Source organism: Lepisma saccharinum, chromosome 6, assembly GCF_977018435.1.
Source record: "Lepisma saccharinum chromosome 6, izLepSacc3.1, whole genome shotgun sequence".
NCBI classification, from domain to species: Eukaryota; Metazoa; Arthropoda; class Insecta; order Zygentoma; family Lepismatidae; genus Lepisma; species Lepisma saccharinum.
In genome coordinates, this window is record NC_139234.1 from 77,058,449 (window position 1) to 77,068,735 (window position 10,287).

Genomic DNA, 10,287 nt, shown 5'->3' on the forward strand with positions numbered 1-10,287 from the left:
TAAAACTGAAGAACATGTAGCGTTAATTGAAGAACCAGGAAGTCTGTTTTTCGGACATATAGCTCTCGCACGGTCACGCACGAGTGATATTGCAGAAGGAATTATGAGCTACATTAATACTCATAATGTGGACTTATCACAACTAATGGTTATCGGATGTGATGGGACTAACATCAATACCGGTTGGAAAGCTGGGGTGATCCGGTTGATGGAAACTCATCTAAATAGACCATTACAGTGGAGTGTTTGCCTTTTCCACGCTAATGAGCTGCCACTGCGACATATCTTACAAAAAATAGATGGCCACACAAAGGGTCCTTAAACTTTCTCAGGACCAATCGGTTCTCGCCTTGCTGACTGTGAGAAAATGGCCACTGTTAATTTCGAATCAATCGAAATTAATTTGCCTTGCGTAGATGAAAATGATCTAAGCACCGACCAACAATATTTGTTCAAGATGTGTCTGGCGATCGGAAAGGCAACTTGTCCCAAAAGTCTAGAAGAAAGGAATCCGGAAAACTTTCACACTCAAGGTGGTTGACGACAGCAAACCGTATTCGGAGATTATATGTAGCAACAGAAAATCCCTCAGAGAATCTACCTAGTCTTACCATAAATACTGTCACAAAGTTTTAAGTAAATTGACACAAAATGCTGCGAGATATTTTAATATCCTAATAACATTACTGAAATGGATGCATGACAAATCAATATTCAAAATGGCCATGCTTAGCATGCACACATTCTGTAAGTCTTTGTGGCCACGCATCAATTGAATTACGCAACACATCGACTGAAAAATGAGCAACTGCCTTCAGAAGAGACCGCTTTAAACTTTCAATGTTGGGATGTCTCTTCTTGCAAGCCATCTCCTGTAGCTTGGACCACAATTTGTAGTCCAAAGGGTATAGGTCCGGACTTGCAGAAGGCCAATCCGAAGTGGAAATTAAGTCTGGTACATTTGCCTCCAGCCACTGCTGTGTTGTTCGGGCCCCATATGTTGGGGCTGAATCCTGCTAGAAGCTCCAGTTCTGACTATGGAAGAGAGTGTTGTTGAGATTCTTGACTAGTCTTTCAAGCACTGTCTGCTGGTACAGTTTGGCTGATGTTTTGACCCCTTTTTCACAGAAATGGAGTGTGCCATCATAGCAAATGATCCAGACTTCATTTCCACTTTGGATTGGCCTTCTGCAAGTCCGGACCTATACCCTTTGGACTACAAATTGTGACCCAAGCTTCAGGAGATCGCTTGTAAGAAGAGACATCCCAATATTGAAAGTTTAATTCGGTCGGTCTCTTCTGAAGGCAGTTCTCATTTTCCAGTCGATGTGTTGCATAATTCAATTGATGTGTGAAGGCAGAATGTGTGCCCACAAAGACTTACGGAATGTGTGCATGCTAAGGGCGGCCATTATGAATATTGATTTGTCATGCATCCATTTCAGTAATGTTATTAGGATATTAAAATATCTCACAGCATTTTGTGTCAATTTACTTAAAACTTTGTGACAGTATTTACGGTAAGACTAGGTACAAATACTCACAGAATTTGTAGTGAAAGTTTACTCACATATGTGGTTTGAAATAAAGGCTCAGCCAGGACTAGAAAATGGGGCAAGACATTTATGGAATACAATTAAAATTTCAAGGGAACTTCCTAATTCCGTGACGGTTATTATTGATAAAGTATTACAAGACAATGGTTATTTCGGACATCCGGAAAATCTTATAGCAATGTTAACAGATTCACGTCAACACATTAGGGAGTTACCTGTCAAAAGGATCCTTAATGCCAGAAAAAAAAATGTCAATAATAGACTTTTCAAAATACCCAAAATTAATTTTGATGCTGAAGATTGTCGACCTCATAGACTGGTTTAATTGTACAGTGACAGACCCCCCCCCCCCCCCAACAAAACATTTGTCTGAAGAACAACTGTTTGACGTAGTAACAAAAGTTCCAATATTGTTTGACCACTTTCCTTGCCACACTCAAGCAGTCGAAAGGTGTGTTAAGCTAATAACAGATGCATCATCCAAAGTGTGCGGTGAAAAATCTAGGGATGGTTATATACGTGCCAAGTTGGCTGCAAGAAAAAACTTACCAAAATTTGAAAATAAAAAAAAGCAATACTTCGCTGCAAGGCAGTAGTAAGTAAAATTTGATTTGGAGGGTGGGAGGGTGGAACTCGAGGTGCAATTACCTTCCCGTGGTGAGTTCTAGGTTGATTCAATATTCAATGCATTTGAATAAGTCAATGATTTTGATTTTTATTTTGAATATTGATTCAAGCGAAGAGTTGCACAAAATTCTAAATTATAAAGTACATATACATTATAAGCCAACAAATTATCAGCTAATGACTAGCCTGCGACAATTCAAAAAATATTTTTTTTTAAATAATTCTACCCCCCAGGGGCCTGGCTAATTATTTGTTTTTCAACTATTTTTCCACCCAAGCATAAGCAGCCATAGACACAACTTTTCCATACTAGCCCCACTTGAATATATATATATATATATATATATATATATATATATATATATATATATATATATATATAATATATATAAAAATTAAAAAAATCGGCCCACCCTACTGTACAGTATGTTACATGTTCAGCAGTGCTCAGTTTTAGACAAAGGAACCTCGGGGTCCACAAGGAGACAAGCATACATCAACAAATAATCAAGTCAGTGGCAAATAGTAACCATACATTCGCAATTATCTTGCAAACCGTTCGTTTCCAGCCCCATGTTTACTGAAACTTTTTTGCTGCTACTATTGTGTTCTTTTCACCATTTCCATGTGCTTATGGTACACCCTGTATATGCTTATATGAAATAAACCAGCTAACTGTAGACCAGGCGAAAGAGAATAAGTCTCTGCGCAAGAAGTGACACGAGACGGCTCCACCAATGAACAGTGAGAGAAACGGGATCCTGTAATAGACGACTGGAGTTACCTGATTTCGCTGCCTTGCCCTGTCAGCGTTGCAAACTTTTGAAACCAATAATACCATACGGACATGGCAAACAGACCGTATCTTAGTCTTCATGTCTGTACCCTTGGTTTAAGAATTTCTTAGGGAAATATTAGGGATAAAACAGCAAGTGCAAATTTTGACAAGCCGTGCATTTAGCTTATGGACTAAGGTCTGGACCGTACATCCGTACATGTCATGACATTTCTGTACATATACGGTAATGACCATACAGTTGACAACGTTGCGGTTTCACCACTCGATTTCCCTCCTCGTCCTCTGCTGCTATGCGCAGCCCTGCTCTACAGTTACCTGGGACAGGGTATAGTATGAATTATGTTAAAAGTATGCCTCATCCATTTGCTCAGTGTGGAGCTGTTCTCTCAGTATATGCAATAAAATAATGTTTAACCTTTACGTACAGGGTCAGCACATATCAACACATGACAAAAATCCATGCCATTTATCAATAACAACTAACTGGTTCAGTGATCAACTTTTTTTATTTTTTATAAATGTATATTTGGTTGTAGATTTTCAGCTATGCACCAGTTACATTTGTTTTACATTTCATACAAATGTTTTTCTCACAATAGTTTGTAAGTACATATATTATTTTCTTAGTTGGGTTCCTCAAAAGTGTTGACAAGGCATATATTTCATTATATCCGGCTCCTTTAGATCTCTTAAGAAATAATCATGCGTAGTTACATTAAGACGACATTCAAATGTAATATGATGAGGTGTTCCTTCAGTTGCACCACACTGACAGATTGGGGATTGTACAATCTTACTAGTGTAGAAGTCTTTTGGGGCTAGGGTGTAAGTTAGCCGACATTTAAGAAGACTTGTTAAAGAGTTTCTTGAAAGGTTAATATCTTGATACCAAGGTTCTTTAGGTATAATTGGTTGAATTGAATAATATTTTTTCCCATTAGTCTTGCCTGTAATTGTCCAATGTTTCTGCCAACTTTTCAACAATTCTGTTTTAGCATGCGACTAGCAATTTTGCAGAAAATTTGATCCGAAGCGATCGGTGACTTGATTCTTCAGCTGCGTACTTGGCTAATGCGTCTGCTATGTGGTTCCCTTCTATGGATGTATGCCCAGGAGTCCAGACAAAAGAAATACTGTAACCTGAATTGGTTAGTTTGTGATACAAAATTTTTATGTTAACAATGCACCAGTCTACATAGTAATCAGCTGTTATCGACCCCAGGGAGTGTAAGACTGTTGCTGAATCAGTGGCGATCACTACCCTCTTGAGGTTTTTCTCCTGTATGTGGTCAACTTTCAATCCCCACAGAAGTTACTGGGTTCCAAATTCCAGCCTTGGCATAGGAGTTATTTGTGAGTGTCTAATAATAATCACTCATCCTCATTGTTACAATTAGCAAAAAGTGGCAGAAAAGTGATGTAGAATAACAAAAATACAAATCAAAAGCAACTTCATATTTGATTCACGTTTTTGTTTGTTTATATGCACATGAATGCAGGGATGGAAAATGGTCAGTAAAGGTCAGTGTATTTTCTCATTTTTTTAAAATAGTAAAGTCAGTTTTTTTTTCATCCATGAGACTGCATCTTGTGATATTTTTAATTTTGTTACTCCATTATGACTTGCCAGTGAGAGATTTTTTCCTTTTTTAAATTCAACTTAAGGTAAGACGTAAGTAAAAGTAAAGTTCCCCTTGCATATAGCCCATTTAGGGGATGAGGGGGAAAGACCCCACAAGTTCTCGATCCCAGCCATTTTGGAGGTGATGTGATCACCACCATGCTTTGGCCACCTTTACCTCCCAGGTACTCGTTGATTTGACACTGGGTGAGTCCCAGGGCCACTTTATGAGGGGACAAGGCCAAAAAAATTCCAAACTTAGATTACCCACCCTTGGAATTGGACTGTCAGATGCCGTACCGACTAGACCTCAGTGGCTCTTAACTAACTAACTAACTCCCTAGCCTTCTTAAACCTGAAGGTTCATGGCTGCAGCAACACAGGCCTTCCATCTTTCCCTATCTTGAGCAAGTTCTATATACTCTTTTCCATCCCTACCGATTTCCCGTAGGTCCATCTCAACGTTGTCCCTCCATCTTCGTCTTGGCCTTCCTACAGGTCTCTTACCATCAGGTTTCCCAACAAGAATCCTGTAAACTCCTCTTTCCTCTCCCATTCGTGCCACATGGCCTGCCCACCTAAGTCTTCTTGATTTAATTATTCTAATAATATCTGGACATGAATACAAATTATGTAGTTCTAAATTATGTAACCTTCTCCACTCACCTGTCTCCTCATCCCTTTTAGGTCCAAAGATTTTCCTAAGGATCTTATATTCAAATACTCTCAATTTATGTTCCTCTTTCAATGTAAGGGACCAAGTTTCACATCCATATAATACTACAGGCAAAATTACTGTTTTGTATATTTTAACTTTTAGTTTCTTAGATATTAAACGAGAAGACAAAAGTTTATGAAGAGAGAAGTAACATGCATTTCCTGAATTAAGCCTACTTTTTATTTCCTCTTTAATATAATTTTCATTTGTTAATATTACTCCTAAGTATTTGAATTTGGAAACTGGTTCAAACGAGTTGTTATCAATAATTAGATTTTGATTATTACCTAACACTTGGTTTCGGCCTGTAAGCATATATTTAGTTTTCTCTTTGTTAACTTCCAAACCTATCTCTTTAGCAGTTTTGAAAAATATTTTAGCATTATTCTTAATTGTATTCACATCATCTCCCAGTAAGTCTACATCATCTGCATATGCTAACAACTGAGTCACACCATTTAATTTTAGTCCTTCTTTAGTTTCTTTTACCTTCCTTACAGCATATTCTAATGCAAAATTAAAGAGCAATGGAGATAATGCATCTCCTTGTTTTAACCCATCATGAATTGTAAATTTGTCAGACATATTAATACCCACACGAATTTTACTTTCTGTTTCACTGGTGCATACTTTTATCATACTAACAAGCTTCTTAGGTATTCCAAACTCGACTAATATATTATATAATTTATCTCTTTTGACCGAATCATATGCTTTTTTGAAATCAATGAATAGCTGATGGACATTTTGATTATATTCCCACTTTTTTTCAAGTGTCTGTCTGATGTGAAAAATTTGATCTGTAGTTGATCTGTTACGTTTAAATCCACATTGATAATCACCTATAATTTCATTAGCATATGGGGTTAGTCTTGTTAAAAGAATGTTAGATAATATTTTATATGTTGTTGAGAGTAGAGAAATTCCACGGTAATTATTGCAGTTCATTTTATCACCTTTTTTAAACACAGAACAATTATGGATTCTTTCCACTGTTGAGGGATTTCTTCTTTATTCCATATTAAACAAATTAATTTATGAATTTGACATATTAATGAATTTCCACCATATTTAATTAACTCAGCTGGTATTAAATCAATGCCAGGTGCTTTGTTATTCTTTAGCCTTTTAATATCATCTTTAACTTCAGTCAAGTTAGGTTCTGGAACTAAAGGTTCTGCTGTGTGGACTTCGTTTACTTCTGATTTATCTCCTACATGGACATTTAAAAGGTCATTAAAGTAGTTCTTCCATCTATTTAGAATATCGCTTGGGTTAGCTACAAAATCACCGTCTTTATCTTTTATCAAGTTTACTTTAGGTTGCCACCCCTTTCTAAACTCATTTACACCTTTATATAAATCTCTGATATTTTTATTTTTGCTGTTTGTTTCAATTTCGTTAATTTTGCTTTTCAAGTAATCTCTTTTTTTACTTCTATCTCTATCTCTATCTATCTCTATCTCTATCTCTATCTATCTCTATCTCTATCTCTATCTATCTGTATCTCTATCTCTATCTATCTCTATCTCTATCTCTATCTTAAACGTGTGGTTAACTTCTCGCTTTATTCTATTATAATTGCTTAGATTTGTATCATCCGAGTTATTTAACCACCTAAGTCTAGCCTGATTTCTTATTTCTATTAGATTATGACATTCATTATCAAACCATGGCTTACTTTTTCTCGGTTTATGGTATCCTATACTTTCTTTAGCTGCTGATTCTATTGCATTACGTATGTGCTCCCAATTCTTATTTACGTCTGTTTCATTTATATTTTCATCATCATTTAAATCCTGCAAAACATCAAATCTATTTGACAGTTCAATTTGGTAATCTTTCTTAATTCTTTCATCAGTAAACTTTCCTGTATCAAATTTTAGAACTTTTAGATTTTGTTGCTTATGATTTATCACTGAGAGTCTTTCTCTTAATTTAGCAATTACTAAATAATGGTCACTGGCACAGTCAGCACCTCAGTGGCTCTTAAAGTAAGACATATTTTTTTATAATTTTTCCTACCAGTGATGAAAGCAATTCTCGATTCTTGGCTTTCTTCAATTGCTGAAGAGTTGTAATTTTACTGTCCGAGGGTCGTGTTTCCTACTGTTATGTTATGTCTTCAGGCCCATAGCTAGAGAGCCTGCTTTGCCCCCCCTGTGAAAAATGCAGAACACATTCCTACCTGGAATTTTCACTAATCTTTACAATTATGAGGGAGAATCAAATGAAAACCGCAAAAGTGCCATTAAATTATTTTTTTTTCTTTCTAGGCGTTTGGAAATTTGCAGACACAGTCCTTGACGTCTTTCCGAGCTGGTAGTACGAAGCAGTGCCGGTAGGTGGGGTTGGATGTGAGTAACAGCTGATTCAAGATGGCGGCACCACTATGCAGTTGCACCAAGCAGGAACAGCGTGGAGTTATTCAATTTTTATGGAGTGAAGGTGTGAAACCGGTTGATATTCACCGGAGAATGCAGACAAAGTATGGGGACGCCTGTCTGTCACAGTGGCAAGTCTATGATTGGTGCAAGAAATTCGCAGAAAGTATGACTTTATTCACTGATGCTCCCCGTCCGGGTCAGGCTCAGCGAGTTGTGACAGAGGAGTCCATAGCCGCAGCAGATCGGCTTATTCAGGAAAAACCGGCATGCCACCCTGGCTGAAATGGCTTCCTTGCTGAATATGAGCTTCGGTTCAGTACAACACATAGTGCATGACGAACTCCACTACACAAAAGTGTCTGCCAGGTGGGTTCCTCGACAGCTGACGCAGGAACTGAAAGTCTGTTGGGTTGACGCATGTCAAGAGCTGCTGAGGCATTATGAAGAGGAGGGTGAGGATTTTCTAGCTCACATTGTCACCGGAGACGAAACGTGCAAGGAAAGAATGGTGACATTCATCTTCGCCGAAACCAAAGAAGTTTCGCAGCCAGCCCTCTGCAGGAAAAGTCATGTTGACTTTATTCTGGGATAAGAAAGGTCCTATTCTGGAACACTACATGCCCCCACGTATGACAGTGACTAGTGCCACCTACACCAACCTTCTCAAGAACCATTTGAGGCCAGCAATACGCACAAAGCGAAGGGGATTGCTGAGTGCAGGTGTTTTGCTTCAACATAACGCTTGTCCTCATTCTGCTCGTGCAACCATGAAAACCATCGATGACCTACACTTCAAGTGCCTACCACATCCACCATACTCACCAGATTTGGCACCATCTGATTTCCACATCTTTGGTCCATTAAAGGAGCACCTTGGAGGGCAGAGGTTCAAATCGGATGAAGATGTCCAATCGGCGGTGCACAAGTGGCTACACAGTCAACCCAAAGAATTCTTCTCACGCGGTATCGGAGCACTACCTATCCGATGGCGTATGTGCATTGAACTGGGAGGGGACTATATAGAAAAATAATGTACAATCAAACATTATCCCTGCATTAAAATAGTGGAAAAAAATTAATTGCGGTTTTCATTTGATTCTCCCTCGTATATCCTGTGTTATTCTAGCAACATAACAAAGACACTTAATGATTTTGTGATTTATTATTGTGGATTCCGTATAATGTCCTATCAGGATTGGGGGGATACCCTTCCAGATTCACACTTCTGGAAATGATTTCACATTTTTCAGTATCTAGAACAATTGTGATATTTTGAGTAGGCTTGTATTAAAGGCGCCTAAAGGGTTTGGATGTGTTGCTATGACACGGGGAATCTATGAATAGCAGGACAAATGGATACTCAAGATGGAATTTGTTTTCACGTGTTCCTTGCATTTATCTTCCAGACGGCCAAGGGCACTTGCATGGGGCACAGAGGGGCAATTGCCCCCCTCGATTTCAAATATTATACAAATAAAAATACATTTCGTGAAATTTTCTTGCTCGCTTCACTCACAATTTCTTTGCACTTATAGTCCAATTTCAAAGCCATACCTATGGGACGGCTGGAGTCTGCCTTGGGAGCCAAACGATCTATATAGAAAAGAAAAAAATGTTAAAGAGAATGCCATGGCACTGTGTAAAATTATTTGCACCCTATTAAATCAATTTATCTCTATGAAACTTAATATGAAATATTAATGACACTATAATCCAAGAAGTCATTGATCAATCAAGAGATTCCTATTTGTTTGTCGGGTGTCAAACACATGTATTTCAACAATAAAATTCAACCTATTGATGTTAAACTTTATCTTTATATTCTTTGGCAATCCAAAAAGGTCATTATCAAATATTGTTATTTGATGTTGTGCGAAGTTTTTTTTAGTTCATTGGAGTTCCAAGATATCATCGCTTTTCTGTTACTTACCTCTTTTGGAGAAGGGGCCCAGTGCATCTGTGTACCCTGCTATATATTCCAATGTGACACAATATATTAAAAATTTGCCCCTTCTAGGATTTACTTCACCCCCCCCCCCTACACAGAATTCCTGGCTAAGGGCCTGTATGTCTTGTATATGAGATAAAGATATACCTTATTAATATCACACAGGAGTTCTTACAGTTGACAAGAGCAGCTCATGTTCATTACAATCAACATTGTGATTAACAATATGTTACTGAAAACAAGGAATGAAGGGAGAAAGAAATGAACAGAAGGAAAAAGGCTGATGAAGATAGACAATGAAAAGAATAGTATACAAATACTTTATACAATAAAATTAAACGAGAAGCTGAGACAAGAACAGAATGAGAAGTGAATGATTGATCAAACATTGCTATGTGAAGAAGGCTGCTGATGAAAAAATACATGGTGGGAGTCAACATTGCACAACTCATGGAAGAAGAAAGCAAGAAAAAATGCATAGCGATAATCTGCAGAAAGTTATAAACAAAAGAGTTGTATCTTTTTCAATAAAAAACCAAAGACAACATTTGTTTTGCATTTTAATATCTGCTATGCATTATTTATTTTTCAAAAAATATTGTTTTATTGCCTTACATAATTTTGTACAATG